This window comes from Jaculus jaculus, chromosome 11 (genome assembly GCF_020740685.1).
Source record: "Jaculus jaculus isolate mJacJac1 chromosome 11, mJacJac1.mat.Y.cur, whole genome shotgun sequence".
NCBI lineage: Eukaryota > Metazoa > Chordata > Mammalia > Rodentia > Dipodidae > Jaculus > Jaculus jaculus.
In genome coordinates, this window is record NC_059112.1 from 43,589,064 (window position 1) to 43,605,243 (window position 16,180).

The 16,180-nt window shown below is 37.6% G+C and overlaps 1 protein-coding gene and 1 non-coding gene across 2 annotated transcripts in view; both read left to right on the forward strand.

Annotated features, from left to right (window-relative positions):
• The window catches only part of Kcnip4 (potassium voltage-gated channel interacting protein 4), a 1,264,979-nt gene that overhangs the window by 91,699 nt on the left and 1,157,100 nt on the right, over positions 1-16,180 (forward strand). The gene's annotated exons all lie outside the window — the stretch shown is intronic.
• On the forward strand, positions 12,931-13,037 carry LOC123453417. The gene has a single exon (XR_006632809.1). It is a non-coding gene; the product is annotated as a U6 spliceosomal RNA (small nuclear RNA).

The following is a 16,180-nucleotide window of genomic DNA, read 5'->3' on the forward strand; positions in this document are numbered from 1 at the left end:
TCTTGTTGCATCATTCCCTTCATAAGTAAGAAGTGGCTTGCTTTGTCTTTTTTATTTACTTTTTGTTTGAAGTCTAATTTATCTGATATTAGTGTAGCTACTCCTATTTGTTTATTTTTGTTTGCTTGGAATATCATTTTCTACCCTTTCACCCTGAGGACGTGTCTATCTTTAGTGCTGATGTAGTTTTATTGAAGACAGCAGATTGAGGGGTCTAATTTTCTGATTCACCCTGTTAGCTTATATTTCTTGATGGGTGATTTAAGGCCATTAATTATTAGGGTAATAAATATTAGGTTTGATTTAATACCTGCCATATTGTGGTGGTTTATGTGGTTTGGTGTTTTTTTGGCTTTGTAGTTTTTTGTGCCCTCTTGAAGTTTGGTTATTGTGATCTGCTTCTTGTAGGCACTTGAGCTTGTTTAGTTGCTTCTTTTGTACAGAGAATTTCCTGTAGTACTCGGAAGGTTTGGTTTTGTGTTCATATACTTGTTAAGCTGAGTTTTATTGTGAAAAGTGGTTCTTTCACTATCTATTATGAGGGATACTTTTGCTGGGTAGAGTAGGTTGGGTTGGAAGCTATCAGTTCTTAGACTTTTGAGAGTTCCATTCCAGCCCTTCTGGCTTTCAGGAATTCCATTGAGAAATCTGAAGTAATTCTGTTGGGGTTACCTTAGTATGTAATATGTTTTTTCTTCCTAGCTACTTTTAGGACTTTCTCTTTGTTAGTGATATTTAGGATCTTAATGATAGTATGTCTTGGGGAATTTCTTCTTTGGTTCAGTCTGTTAGGAGTTCTGTTAGTTTCTTATAACTTGATTGGGCTTTCTTTTGAGAGAGTGGGAATTTTTTTTTTTTTAATAATTTTGTTGAATAAGTTCTCCATGCCTTTGGTCTGAATTTCTTCCACTTCTGGTATTTCCATGATCTGAATGTTTGGATGTTTAAAGGTATCCCACAGTTCCCTCATGTTCTGTTCACAAAAATTTTTAAGCTGATTGAAAATTTTGGACTCAAACTGTTTCTTCTGTTTTGTCTTCTAGTTCTGAGTTTCTATCCTCCACATGGCTGACTCTATTCTTTAGAGCTTCTATGGACTTTTGGGCTGTTCAATTTGGTTTGTAATTTCTACTGATATATATATATATATATATATATATATATATATATATATATATTTTTTTTTTAATTGCCAACTTCTATACTTACAGACAACAAACCATGGTATTTCCCTCCCCTCCCCTGCTTTCCCCTTCATAACTCTACTCTCCATCATATCCTCTCTCTCTTTCCATTAGTGTCTCTTTTAATTTTATGTCATAATCTTTTTCTACTATTATGAGGGTTTTGTGTAGGTATTGCTAGGCACTGTGAGGTCTTGGATATTGTGGCCAATTTCTGTCCAGACAGTTGTATGTAAGGAGTGGTACCCTTCCTTCAGCTCTTACATTCTTTCCGCCACCTCTTCCACAATAGACTCTGAGTCTTGGAGGGTGTGAGATGCTTCAGTGATGAGCACTCCTCCATCCCTTCTTCTCAGCACTATGGTGCCTTTTGGGTCATCCCAGTGGTCATCACCTCCGAAAAGAGAAGTTTCTCTAACCAGAAATAAGAGTAGCATTAATTTATGAATATAAAAATTAAGTGGAGTGCTTTTAGGGCAATTTGGTGAGAATCATATATGCATTTATCCAGAAAAGAGCAGTCTTTATACCACTAAGGCTCATGACCTCCCCTCCCATAGGCTTTTGATTAGGTTTTCAGTACCAGGCATGTCTTCCCTTAGATAGAGCAGGCCTTCAGTCCAATTAGAGAGCAGTTGGTTTTTCCCAGAGCAGACATGCCACTATTGCACTCATTTAGTCATTTGGCCTATCTGGTTAAACTTGAGGCTTACAGTGTCTGCTGTTTTTACCACTGATGACTTCTGTCACCCATAAAGCTGCATGCAGTTCAGCTTTTTCCAGCTATCAGTTGGTTGGGCTATGGGAAAAAGGTTTTCTACTCAGCACCATCTTTATTTCTCAGTGACTTTGCCTCTCAGGCATGTGAAGTCTTCAGAAATGGGGTCTTACCATCTCTTTCTCATGGGAAACCAAAGGCCTTGGCAATAGCTTATAATGTTTTGGAAGCAATAGGGATCTCCCTGGTCAAAAACTCACTGGAATGTATCCCATCTCTGGCACTAAAAATTTCCTAGTAACAATCTATTGCTTCTGGATATGCCATTATTCAAGACAGTAGATTTTCATATGCCTTATTCAGAATATCTTGAATTTTGAAGGGCTTTCCCCCTACCCTTCTTTTATATGATCTCTTTTCCTGACCTCACTTAGGCCTTGCCCCTCCCTCTAATCTTTTCTTCTACTTACATATATACAATACCATCACCTTACAACCTAAACTGTCCTCCATCCCTTATACCTTTTTCTAGGTTATAGGCCTCCACTAATGATTTTTGGTTCCAGCTCACACACAAGTCTATACATTTGTAGGTAGAATCCACATATGAAAGAGAACATGTGACATGTGGCTTTCTGAACCTGGTTTACCTCAATTAGTATAAGATCCATCCAGTTCCCTGTGAATTTCATAATTTCATTTTTGTTTACCTCTGAATAGAACTCCACTGGGTAAATGTACCACATCTTTATTATCCACTCACCTGTGGATGAACATATAGGCTGGTACCATTTCCTAGCTATTGTGAATAGAGTAACAATAAACATGGTTGTGCAAGTATCTCTAAGGTAGTGAGAAGAGTCATTAGGATATATGTCTAGTAGTGCTGTATCTGGATCATATGGTAAATCTATTTTTAGCTGTCTCAAGACCCTCCACACTGATTTCCACAATGGCTTTCCTAGATTATATTCCCACCAACAGTGTAGGAGGATTCTCCTTTACTGTATCCTCACTAACAGTTATTGTCACTTGTTTTCTTGAGGGTAGCCATTCTGACAAGAGAGAGATGTAATCTCAAGGTAGATTTAATTTGCATTTCCCTGAAGGCTAAGGATGCCAATACGTTGAAGGCTTTCTCCTACCTTTTCCTCTAGCAATTTCAGAATTTCAGGTCTGATATTAAGGTCTCTGATCTACTTGGATATTATTCTTGTGCATGGAAAAAGACAAGGATCTAGTCTCATCTTTATACGTGTAGATATCTTTATATATATAGATATCCAGTTTTCCCAGCATTACTTGTTGAGGAGGCTGACTTTTCTCCAATGAATATTTTTGGCATTTTTGTCAAAAATCAGATGGCTGTACCTGCCTGGATTAACTTCTCAGTCCTGTATTTTGTTCTGTTAATCTACATGTCTGTCTTTATGCCAAAACCATGCTGTTTTGTTACTATAGCTTTGTAATAAAGCTTAAAATCGGGTATGATGATACCATAGCCTTATTTTCATTGCTCAAAATCATTTTGGCTATTTGAGGTATTTTGTGCTTCCAAATGAAGCTTAGGATTTTTTTTTTCTATTCCTGTGAAGAATGCCATTAGAATTTTAATGGGGATTGCATTAAATGTATAGATTGCTTTTAGTAAGATTGGCATTTTCACAGTATTGATTCTTCGAATCCAAGGGCATGAGATGTCTTTCCATTTGATGTGTCTTCTGCAATTTCTTGCTTCTGTGTTTTAAAGTTCTCATTGTAGAGGTTTGTAGAGGTTTGTGGTCCTGATTGTTGGGGATGGGAGAGTTCAGACTTCTGGAGTTGCTCATGCAGTTTTACCTGGGTCTCTTTCAGTAGCTTGTTAGTTGATCTTAGCTGTGTTTCATTCAGATTTCTTAATTTTGTAAGGAGGCTGATGAAGTTGAAAAACAAAATCCCCCTGTTTGGGCTCTGCTGCTACTGCACTTTGGGATGCCTGGTGGGGTAGTGTCAGGCAGGTGCACAGATCATGCTGATTGGTCTACAAATGCCTTAGTGGGACCCTGACCGTTTTCTCCTTTCTGGTGGATCTTGGTCTCTCTGGCTTCTTCACTGTGTCTAGGAACAATGTATACTCCTTCATTTTTCAGAAGAAGAGTGTCTTTTGGTGGGGTTTTGCTTAAATCCCTCCCTCGGCTGGTTTGGCATGCTCCTATGCCAATATCTTATCCGGAACTCTCCTGATTTTTATGTAAAGTTTCCATCGCTCTGTTGAGTTCCCTTTCCATGTCACTTTATGATTTTCTTACTGATTCTTGGAATTCATTCTTGCATTTCTTTATGTCTTCATTGAGCTTAGCCATCTGGTTATTGAGGTACCCCCCCCCTCATTTTCCCCTGCTCTCCTTCAGATCATCTAACTCTCTTTAGAACCATTGCTGGTTCTTTTCTGTTAGGTCTAATTTGGTGAAGACAGCATTCATACAATTTTTTGTCCTTTGTTGATTTTCTACATGTCCTGCTATTTGCTTGGTTAGGGTTGCATAGCTTGTATCTTCATTTTGGGGTTGTGATCCTATTGTCTCTTCGATGTTTTGAATAGAGTCATCCATTGTGGTACTGGGGAATTTTGTTGGATTTACTTGCATTTGATTTTTCATGTTATTCCTCTTGTGCTGTGGTCTGCCCATTATACTGTAGGAAACTTATTTAATTTAGGCGGAAGCTGTAGTCTATCATTGAAATGTCTTCAGTGATTATTCCCTTTTATGTTAACTTCCACTAGGCTCCTGATTGCAATGGGGTCTTTCTGCTCATAGGGAAGGAGCCTGTGAGGCTCTGGTGGGGGCTCAGGGGCCTGATGAAAGAGCTTGTTGTTCCGTGGCTCAGGGTATGGGACTGCGTGGTCAGGTGGCCCAAGGGGACAGGGAGTAGGGAGAATGGAGCAAAGCAGACTGATGCTGGGGCTGGGCTGTGGATGGTGGAGGATGGGAATACATGGTGGTTCCAAGATACTGAGGGTGTGGAACCTAGGGATGGGGCTACAGATAGGATGGCTGCTTGAGGGGATTGGGGAGACTGGTGAGATACCCAAGAGCAAGGGAATCAGCAGACTATGTTGCTCCTCTATACCTTCCCATGGGCGATCAGCTAGAATCTGCAAATTCCTAAAAACAAAACAAAACAAAACAAAAAAAAACAATGAACCCTAAAGGTCGTGCCTTTCCTTCCATGGGAGGTAAGGTTTGGTTAGGGGAACACCATGTTGGCAGGAGAAAATTAAACTTTTTGTTTTTTTGTTTTTGTCAGTGAGCTAGTTTTGATGTATGCCTGCCCATCATGCCAGTATTTGAGAAGTAGAAGGAGGAGGACTGTAAGTTCAAAGCCAGACTGAGCTACATTGTGAGATAAATATAAATAGTGTCTCCAAAAATCTAAGAGCTAGGGATGTAACTCAGTGACAGAATATTTGTACAACATACATAAGACCTTGAGGTTATTCTCAGTACTATAGCATGCATGGGTGTGTGCACACATGTGTGTGCACATGCATACACACACAAATACACAGAGATGCTACTCAGAAAAAATGTTAATAGTAAAAGTATGTGCAATGCACAGTGAAAGCATATTAACTTGATTTTAGCTTTATTTTAATCTCCGTTTACTATAAACTGTGTTAAAATGTCAATGTACTCCTGAAAGCAATTTTATTAATAATATTATAGCCAATCATTTGAGTTAAATTTTTCTTGCATAAACATAAATTTTGTTTAAATTCTACAGAGAGTAGGGGATGAAATGACACAATAAGCAGTTCACTAGAGTTTTTAGGTTTAATTTCATTTCAGATAAATTTAAGACATTTTCAATTTTTTCTTGTACTTGTAATCAGTTTAGAAAATAAGAAAAGTGCTTCTCAAAGTTATCATGAACTTGTTTTTTCTTTCCCCTAGTCATTTTTTCCTATTTCCCTTTAGCATTCCTAATATATAATTTCAGAAGTAAGATGATGACAAAAAGTTAATAAGATCTTAATATGTCTACACAAAGAGCCATTCATACCACAAGTTTCAGTGATTATAATTGATTTATATATATATATATATATATATATATATATATATATATATATACACACATATACATATATATATATGTATATATATGTGTATATATATATATATATATATATTTTTTAAAAGGACCCTAAAACAAATTAACTCAAAACTTCCATTTGATTAAGTATTATTCTAGAATCTTTGTGTCCCAAAAGGTATATGACAGTCACAGATGTGCTCATTTCTGGGAACCAGGCAGGGTGAAGTGGTGAGCTTCATGAACTCTCAGCACTGTGGAGCACACAGCTCACATCAGAGCCTGTGATTTCCCAGAGGGCAGCCAGGGCTCATCTCCAATGCATTGTGGCTATTGGGTCACAGTGGTGGTCTAATATTTTGGATCTGTTAGTTAGAAACCTCATTTTTTATTTTTTCAGTGATTATAATTGATTTAAAATTTTAAGGGAATTTGGGAGCTTGGGAACTCAGCTACAGCTCAGTTGGTAGCTACAATGCATAAAGCTCTGAATACAGTCTGCAGAACCACATAAACCATCACAGCGGTGCAAGCCTGTAACCTTATCATGTAGGTTGTTGAGGCTTCAGGATTCAGAGTTTAAGTTCATCCTTAGCTACATAGTGAGTTAGAGGCCAGTCTGGCATACATGACATTTTGTCTCACAAACATTTTTTTAAAGAAAATATTAGGCTGGGCATGGTAGTGCATGCCTTTAATCCCAGCACTTGGGAGTCAGATGTAGGAAGGTCTCTGAGTTTGAGGACAGTGTGGTGCTACAGAATGAATTCGAGGTCAACTTGGGGTAGAGTGAGACCCTGCCTGGCAAAAAAGCAAAACATAGAAAATAAATCATGGTGGCTCAGAGGCCTCATTGATATTAGAGAAGGGAGTTCAACTGGAATTTTGTGATAATTATGGTAAGCATGAGGAAGAGAAGGGGAAAGCAGGCAAGACTGGAGGCATATAGTTAAGGCCTGACTGTCCAGGTGAATTATGATGATGGGCAGTGAAGAGAGGTTTTGAGGGACTGTAAAGATGGGATCTCTTTCAGGAGCTAGAACAGGAAGGGACTAGTTGCCAACTGCATATGGACAGGAGCCTGCTGAAGTGAAGTTGCAAGTTTCTCCGGGATCTCAGGGAAACAAACTACTGGGGCTCAGGTGGAATGTGTATATTTTTAACAGTAATCTGAAATCCAATTATCTGTCTTTGACAAGTGCAGACCGCACTCCTGTGCAAGCAGCATAATTATACTATGTATGGGCTCAGTTTTGATTTTTCAATCAGAGGATGTGCTGATGCCATTGCTACATTTTCTCAAAAGGTCACAGCTTCATGGTTTAGTCACTGGGAAGCAAAGATGAAAATAGAATGCCAGAGTGATTTTGTAAAGCAGATGGGAAAGCTAATGGAGGTCACTCCATAGTCACAGAAAAGAGAAGAGAGTGAGAGAGACTGAAAACTGCTCACATAGACTGTGAGAGATTCTAGTAGAATGATAAAGTAGGTGCACTCTGGGTGGAATGATACCATAAAGTGAGCAACTTGTGATTCTATGTTAAGCTATCTGGGATAAAGACCTTGTCTGTTGAGTAAAGTCAATGTTTCATGTGCCTTTGAAACTTGGTGGCATGTATTGTCTCAAAGTAAAACTAAGAGCTGACAGGGAGCAAATGTTAGAACAGGAATAGAAGACAATGTTCACCTTGATTCAATAGTATCTGTTGGGTTTGGTCATATAAAAAAGAAGGCTCTGATACAGTGCTATATAGTCCAAGCTGTCAAGGAAAATAAACATTTAAATAACTATGCACAATAGGATGGAACACATACTGTATTTATTGTCTACTGGAGGTATAAATTCACAATCCAAATAAATATCCTAGTGGTAGTATCATTTGTTGGAAAGAAGGACCTGAAATACAGTTCATAATATGGTATAAATCAATTTACCAAGAGGTAGAGATGACTGGCATTTTCCAAACCAAAAACATAAAGCAAAATGAATGACAGGTGGAACGCAGATAATTCTTAAGGTCTTGTAAGGAGAAGTTTACTAGAGCCACACAAACTAGGCAGTACCTTTGCCATTCTTGACTCATATATGGAAGACCATATAATCAGATTGAGTCAGAAACATTCAGTGGAGAAGGACAACATGGACTTGGAAGTGATAAAGTTGAATCTGACATGGACAACTACAGAACTCCCAATCTTGCTCTGTTGTGAAAATGTGGGATGACTTGGGGAGTATTTTGAAACTTCAAATGCTGTTACAAACACCACCAAATCCTCTTCTACTTCCTACTGCATCTTCTAGCTTTCATATTCAAATGCCTTTGTAAAGCTTGAAGTAATGAGCAAACTGTCTATTGATTCATCTGCTTTTGAACTCCAAGAGTAGTCATGGGTGCTCTGGGCTTGGCGCTTGCTATTTTGTCATCTTTTCCTATCCATCTTTTTTTTTTTTTTTTGTCTGCTTTCTGTGATAGCATTACCCCACCAAACCAGAGCACTTTGCAGATGAAGCTAGGCAAGGGAGAATGTGTCAGTGGGTGCGGAGTAACACCACAAACAGGTAGGGACTGCTCTGACCCACCCAGGGTGTAGTTATCGACCTAAGACCCTAACTGAGTCATATGGTTCTTGTATCTTTAAGGTTTTGCACAGAGCACTATTCAATGACCATAGTGGAATCCAGTCTAGAGGGTAATTAGATACCATGTGATCCCAGATTTTTCATTTTAGAAATTAGAAAACTGATGTTCAGAGAGGTTAAATGACTTGCTCCTATCTGCACAGCTAGTTCTTATCTTGAAGATTTGTTCTTCTCATGCACAAACTAGTTTTTATTTTGATGTCCCATTTGACTCCTTCTCCTAGATATTACCCTGCTTGTGATGTTAGGTTCATTAAGAATGTCATTTTGATTGTTTGTTCTTATTTTTGTTGTATGACATTTGCTTTGATCATATGTTGAAACTAAATCGTTAATGTGGTGATACTGGAAGTAGTATCATTGGGAAGTGATGAGGTTCTGTGCTCATTGGATTTGACTGGAATGCTCCTGTAAAGGAGCCTAAAGTGCCAGCAGCCTTGTCCCTTCTATTGCATGGGGACACAGTGGGAGCTAAATTCTATGAACCAGAAACTGGGCCCTCATAAGACCAAATATTTTGGTATCTTTATCTTTTACTTCACAGCTTCCAGACAGAAATGTAAGCAATAAAATACATTTTGTTTATAATCTACCTAGTCCTTGGTGTTTTGTTAAATTAGTCACATAGACTAAAGTACCTCTCCTGTCTTTTCATGCCATTATCCACAGCAACTCACTCTGTACTAGCATAGGAAATGCTCAATTTAAATTGAATTAACAACAATGATAAACACATTGATTATTTTTAATGAGAAGACTACTTTCTCTTTTTTTCTTCCTTTTCTTTATTGGTACATTTTTAATTGAGAACTTTAATAATGGACACACTGTAACTTGATCTTATAACTGCCCCATTATCCCATCCTCCTTTGTCCCCCCTCCCCACTGTCATTCCACTGAGGACCCTCCTCTTTCTAAGTAGTTCTTCCTCTGACTTGATGACTAATTTTTTTGTCCACCTTCATCCTCCATGTCAAAATACTGTTGAGCTCAGAGCAGTGCAGGGCTTGTATGACAACCACTGTGATGTCATGAATATACCAGTAGGTTCATATCAGGAGGAAAGTACCTCAAAGTACTTCCTTGCACCCTGTGGCTCTTATGTTCCTTCTGCCCCCTCTTCTGCAATGTTTCCTGAGCCTTGGAGAGCATGATAGAAATGTTTTGTTTAGTGTTTATGTCTCTGGTAGCCTCTCATTTTTAGTTTTGATGAGTTTTTAAGTCTCCTCAGTGTCTACCTCTATTTCCATAGAGAAGTTTCTCTAACCAGACAGTTATTTCTAACAGACATGAGGGGATGAATGATTCACATTATATTACATAACTTATTTTGAGTTCAATGAGCAAGTTATTGATAAACCCACAGTTATTCATATCCCAATATGAAAGTTTTGCTTACTGCTTCAGAAGTGAATTGCATCAAAATATTAGGGACCTAAAAATTTGAGGTTACATGACAATGATTTATGTTTCCTCCTGAAAATGTCCAACTATTATCTTATGCTGTTGAACTCCCCACTGAAACTATGTGAAGGTGGCAGTGTTTTACAAATTAGGCAATCCCAACTCAGAATTCAAATGACTTGAATGGAAATCGTTTAACTCATTCAAATAAAGAGAACACAGAGCAACCTGGTCAATTTTAATGCTGTCCTTGAAAGATGCTTTTTCTAAGTCAGCAAGGTAAAGGATTTGTGACTTTGTGTTCAGACTTTCTCTAAATTATCACTGTAGTACCAATACCCTGATGTGCTTTGTTTTATGGGAAGTTGTTGGAGCAAAAGTCAAAAATTCCTCATTCTTTTAGTGAGATATGGGGAAGACTTTTAGAATCATGTGCTGGGTAGCTTAGGGCAAAGGTAAATGATAAAAATTTCAGAATCCTAGTTAAAGATATAAATAGAAGATGCAGAAAAAGAAACCCAGAACTCGCCTGCATATAGAGTGAGTTTGGATGGTTCTGGCGTGAGGCTGAATTTCTGATGTGATTTGCTGTGAGCTTCCTCAGTGCTGGGCTTACCCCACAGGACTTCCAGGGAACCTGATATTCTCTGCTGGCTTCACACTACCTCTAATAAGGGAGCATTTAGGCTCGTGTTTACTGTGCTAGAAAACATCGACCTAAATCTACCCTATTAACAGAAAGGGTGTTCCAGGTTGTTTTGTTTCTTTGCTCCACTGAAGTTCAATTTAAGCTATTTCTAATTTAATTAAATGTGAATGAGAGACAAGAGTGAGATGAGGTAAAGACTTTCAGTTATTCTATAATCTTTCTTACATCAGCAGAGCAGCTCTTTCCCCAGTGGTTTGCAGAGACTGCATGTGGCCTGATATAAAGCAGGGGTTCTGCTTCGTTACCTGTATATTCCCAGGACTTCCAGAAGGGCCAGGCTTCTAAGAAGCACCAAGCAGACATCAAATGAATGAACAAGAGTGTTTGTTTCTAGAAATTTCACCAGGTCAACCTTCCTGGACTTCTTTAGAGAAGCATTCTGGAAAGGCCCTGCAAACTTGCCTCAGCAATGACCTTAGTGGGTTGTAATGAATTGTTTTCATCTTCCTTTCTGACCTGAAATCACTTTCAAGAAGAAAGAAACACCAACCTGTGTTTTGTATTTTATCTTTTGTTGGTTTTGAAACTCCATTGTCTTCACACCATTGTCTAGTGATGGTTAACACATATTTGTTGAATGGAATCATTAATTAATGAGCTCCTGATATATTTCTCCCCTAATTCATACAAATAACATCTAATTATGAATGAAAAAATTCATAGTGGGTCCTGGAGAGATGGCATGGGAGCCCAAAGGGGCCTGAGAACACTGATGTCAAATCTCCAGAACCCATGTAAACATCTGGGCATGGCCATACATGTCTCTAATCTCAGTTCTGCGAAGAAGAGGAAAAACCAGGAAATCACCTATGACTTCAAAACTATCAAACAAACAAATCACAGCATACTCCGGTGTCAGTAAGAGACTCTGGCTCAAACATAACAAGTAGAACAATGAAGAATACCTGATGTCTACAGGCTACTACATGGATCACTACAAGGGCACATACACATACATATACCCCACAGTATACCCCTCACCGCACAGTGCACATACATACAAGCAAAAAATTAATCCGCTTTACACTATGAGCAAAACACCCTATCAATAGAAACGGAGTATACCATGCCATAAATATAAAAGAACACAATACAAAGTAAATGCCATATTAATAATATTCTATAAATAAAGCATATGATGATATAAATTATATATAAAAATTTATAAATAAACATACTATAACATATGAAGATCCAATATATAAGGATTAGTCAATGATACTAATGTAAAAATAAGTGCTAACTTGACTGTTAGTCTCAGCATACTACAAAATATATAGTGACTGATATGCAAACAGTAGTAGGTTAGCTCTTAAAACTTTGACTTTAGTCCTTTATGTGGTTTTGGTCAAGTGCCTTAAATCTATAAAGACTTGGTTTTCTTTTTCTTTTTCAAAGATATTTAATTTATTTATTTATTTGAGAGTGAAAGAGGGAGAGAGAGAGAAAGAGAATAGATGCACCAGGACCTCGAGCCACTGCAAACTAACTCCAGACACATGAGCCACCCTATGCATCTGGCTTCTGTGGGTACTAAGGAATTGAACCTGGGTCCTTTGGGTCATAGGCAAACACCTTAACCACTAAGCCATCTCTTCAGACAAAGACTTGGTTTCCTTATCCTTAGCATCCATAGAAATGTCTACCTGTAGATTAATATAATAAGAAGTAACATTTATGAATACTCAAGCCCCCATATTAAATTATCTCTTTAAATATGCTTACATCTTATTTACTTTCATTCTGCCAACCTCATGGGGTAATAAGTATGTTTTCCATTTGACAGGTGAAGAACATGAGGAAGTGGTGGCTTATTTGGACAAAATGTGGGTAAAGCATATATTCTTCGACACTAAAGAAGTGGACATAGAAGCATTTCTAAAAATCATGCACAACACCAGTATGAAATGCATGAAAAGGAATTGAGCACAAATAGTCACAACAGCTGACATAATTGAAAGTAATTACCAGAGGGAGGAGAAAACAACAACAAAGAATTGAGTCCTATATCCTTCACTGGGAAACCTGTCCTATTGCTACACTGCATCCCATAATGGCAATCTATCCTAGGTTTCACAAGACAAGCAGATGCTGGAGCACAGGGTCCACTGAAGCCTGAGATTTAGATACTGGGTAATGTTCTTGCCATTTATGTGAAAGAACATATCATCTTTATGTTTGAAAAATACTTATGGAAGTGCTCCTTTCAGCAACACATATACTAAAATTGGAATGATATAGAGAAGATTCAAATGGCCCCTGTACAAGGATGATGTGCAAATTGGTGACATTCCATATTTTCATGCTGTCTTCAAGAAACCCTCCTAACTAATAATGATAGACACCTCCTCAGGGGGAAAGGGTGGTAAATGATATGCTAAGCAAATGGAAATAAAAAAAGTAGGTGTTGCTATATTAATGTCTGATAAAATAGACTTCAAACCATAAGTCATTAAAAAGGACAAAGAAGGCCACTTTTTACTCATCAAGGGAATGATCCAACATGAGCACATCACAATCATAAATATATATGTGCCAAACACAGGTGTACTAGTTTATAAAACAAAATTTATTTGTCAATAAAATAGAAACAAACACCAACACCATCATAGTCAGAGACTTCAATAGTCCACTATCAACAGACAGATCATCCAAGCAGAAAATGAATAGGGAAATAATACAGCTCAACAATATCATAGATCAACTAGACCTAATGGATAGCTATGGAACTTCCCACCCTGCTTCTACAGAATTCACATTCTTCTCAGAAGCCCATGGAACCTTCTCCAAAATTGACCATATATTAGGCCATAAAACCTGCCATCATATATTCAGGGAAATTGAAGTAACTTTCTGCATCATGTCAGATCACAAAGCTTTAAAGCTAGAAGAAATTAACAACAATCATGAATTCTACCATCTCCTGGAGACTAAACAACACACTTTTAGATAATGAATGCATCATGGAAGAAATTTAAAAAAAGGAATTGTAAAATTCCTAGGATTGAAAGATAATGAAAGCACAACCTATGAAAACTTATGGGACACAATGAAGGCAGTCCTATGGGTAAAATTCTTAGCCTAAATTCCTTCATTACAAAGACAGAACCCAAATAAATAACCTGACTGTCCACCTAAAGGCACTGGAAAAACAAGAATCTAACCCAAAGTGCTCCAGACAGAAAGAAAGAAATAATCAAGATTAGAGCAGAAATCAATGAATTGAAACTAGGAAAACAATATTTAAAAGTCAATGAAACAAAGAGCTGGTTCTTTGAAAAAATTAACAAGGTTGACAAACCCCTGACCAATCAAGTGAAAAAAGAGAAGTCTCAAATTAACAAAATCAGAAATGAAAAAGGAGAAATCATAATAGACATAGATGAAACTGGAAGAATCATCAGGAGATACTTGTAATACCTCTACTCCTCTACTTTTCTCATAGCACTTGTTTATCTACCAGAGGTTAATAGTAAGACCTTACTGCTAAACAAACTATACAGACCATAGAGAGACCTGGTTGTAATCCAGAAGAGAGCCAGTCCTCAATTAGCCTATTTCATACTAAAAGGCACTGCATAAGTTATCAGGGGAAAGTGGCCAACATCTGTCAACACCTGGCAACTTAAAGTCTAAATGACTCAGAAGCAAACAACCTGATGTGATGCTCATGCAAGTGCAATAGTGGCACACAGCTATAGAGGGAAACCAACTGCACTTGGATTGGCTAACAGATCTTCTCAGTGGAAAGGAAACCATATCTGGAACTGAGAAACAAGTCAGAATCATATCCAGATAATGATTCTTCTTTCCATTGTCAAGATCCCACTAATCTTGGCATATAAAATAATCTACATCCTTTAAATTCTCTCTAAATTAATAATGATTATCCCATTTAATAGGTGCTGGCTTCACTCTCATTTGGAGAATCTGCTTCTCTTTTTCAGATGATAGCTTAACCTGAGGAGATAAACAATCCAGTGCATTCCACCCTGGCCCCAGCTGAAACTACAAAGGAATTAGGGAAATAAGCAAGGATGCTGCTTTCTTAGTGAATCTGATATCAGCACATGGGAGAAGGAGATAGACACTGGCTACACTCAATACCTACCACACCAGAGATCCAGGGGCTCCTAAGAGCCTGTCACTGAAGTAGACTTAAAATGTACCCAACATGTCTCAGGGAATTTCACTGAAGGGTGGTAGGGGGTAGAAAGATTGTTAAAGCCACAAGTTGGGACATTTTGCACAGAAACATTGCCTCTCCTGTATTACTGACTGCTACTTCCATAATAGGTGACTCACAATCTCCATAGGATTGACTTGCATCCACAACAAGGAAGTCCTCTTCATAAAAGGGGCAGGGAAAAGAGAAAGGATGGTACCAGCATGTGTTGTTTATATACTATATATGTTGAAATCTAATAAAAATAAATTTAAAAAATACTTATGGAAAAGGTAATGTGTAATAGTTGTTTCATAAACCTATTTTCTTGCATGATGACATATATATATATATATACATATACATGTGTATACATATATATATGTATATATATACATATATATGCATATATATACATACATATATATATATATATATATATATACACACACACACACTGCACATACATACATATATGCATACCTACAATTTGTATCCACATGATATAGCAGAATGCTACAAAGAAATGTAACTCTCTGTCCAACTCACTAATCAAATCAGCAGGCCCTCCAATTCAAAGCTAAGAAGATTTGCTAAGTACAGTCAGAGGGGTTGCAGGACCCTCTTAATTTGAGTAATTTTGTGTGATAAATGAATTCCCAAAGTGGTACAAATGCTGTGGAATTTGTGTTGGTAGTAGTGGTAGGAGAGAGATGTGTCTACTTTTTTTCTGTGTATTATTCCACTTGCTTTCAGTTACTTAATTGGGTTTGAGTTCAGACAGGATTATTCCTAGGGCCAACATTTTAATCACTGGTCCGTACTTCCTTATCTCTAGGAAATTGAACTAACACAATGTAAGTAAATTATTTAAACTTACATTTGCATGAAGGGCTTAGTAGCTGATAGCTGGGTATTTTTTGTTGTTGTTTCCCAATGCTGAAGGAAGTATAACTGGCAGAAAGAGGCAGCAACCTCCATTTTAAAGTATGTTTATTAAAACACTCATCATTCATTATTTTAGTTAACCTCACCTTTTCTTCTCCTCCACCACCATGTAAGAATTTTAAGATCAAAGATTGGGCTCAGAGAATTATAGGTACCAAATACATAATTGTTGAATTATCATAAAATTAAATGTGGGTGTGATGGCACACACCTTTAATCATAGCACTTGGGAGAGAGAGGTAGAAGGATTGCCACAAGTTCCTGGCCACCCTGAGGCTACACAGCAAATTTCAGATTGGCTCTACCTCGATAAATAATTATCATAAAAATACAT